The following is a 567-nucleotide window of genomic DNA, read 5'->3' as shown; positions in this document are numbered from 1 at the left end:
GGCAGAGGTACATAACCTGGTTACATGCGGCAGCTCCAACGAGCGCGGACGTGATGGGCACATCGGGCGACACTGCCGCAGTTTTTCTCGACACCCGCGAGGCTGTGCAGCTGACAGCAACCACTTTTGGGTTAGCGCTACACATCGATCTCTCGGCTCCCACCGGCTAGTGCAGCTCTGCCAACGCATTGTGTAGTCGGCAACGCGATCACGCGGCTCGCCCAAGGCGTATCTCCGAGCAGCATCATTTTCAGCACAACTCGGCTCATGCTCCCCTTACGTCGTCAACAAGAAGGCGACCATCCATGATCCGTCACGTTTTCTGTACCAGCGGCCTCGTCCGGAACCTCGAGTTTGGTGTCGTCTCTTGGCGCGCGTCCATGCATGTTCACGCTCACCGTCGATCCGCACCGCGTTTTGTGGAGCGCGGAACTTTGCTCGCGCACGACAGCTCACCAAGACCAACACAGCTTTCTACTGGGCGCTCGCTTAATTTGGGCTCGCGCAGGCTTCCGGCCCGAGCTGACCTCGACGTACTGGGCGCGACCTTTTCGGTGGCGCACTTCG

Source organism: Saprolegnia diclina, assembly GCF_000281045.1.
Source record: "Saprolegnia diclina VS20 unplaced genomic scaffold supercont1.1, whole genome shotgun sequence".
NCBI lineage: Eukaryota > Oomycota > Saprolegniomycetes > Saprolegniales > Saprolegniaceae > Saprolegnia > Saprolegnia diclina.
This window is presented reverse-complemented; position numbering follows the sequence as displayed.